Consider the following 296-nt stretch of genomic DNA (forward strand, 5'->3'; position numbering starts at 1 on the left):
TTATATACCGAATAGGTGAGGGGGGGGGGGAGGAAGGTAAGGGGAAAGAGGGCGGAGGGCGAGGGGGATCGCGAGGGGGGAGGGAGAGGGGGGGGGGGGGGGGGGGAGGCTACATGATTAGGTGATGGATGGGCGGGGTGGGGGGGGGGAGGGCAGGGATTAGGTGAGATGATGCCAGAATATAATATAAACAGCGTGCGGTCGTCCGCGTTGATTTGATTCCGTGATTCACGAAAGATGGATTAGTGAATCAGAAAAAGGTGGTGTAATGTAATATTTGTTGTAATGTAATTGTA

The sequence above is a fragment of the Penaeus japonicus genome, unplaced genomic scaffold (assembly GCF_977035675.1).
Source record: "Penaeus japonicus unplaced genomic scaffold, GWHDUDI00000001_assembly GWHDUDI00000015, whole genome shotgun sequence".
NCBI classification, from domain to species: domain Eukaryota; kingdom Metazoa; phylum Arthropoda; class Malacostraca; order Decapoda; family Penaeidae; genus Penaeus; species Penaeus japonicus.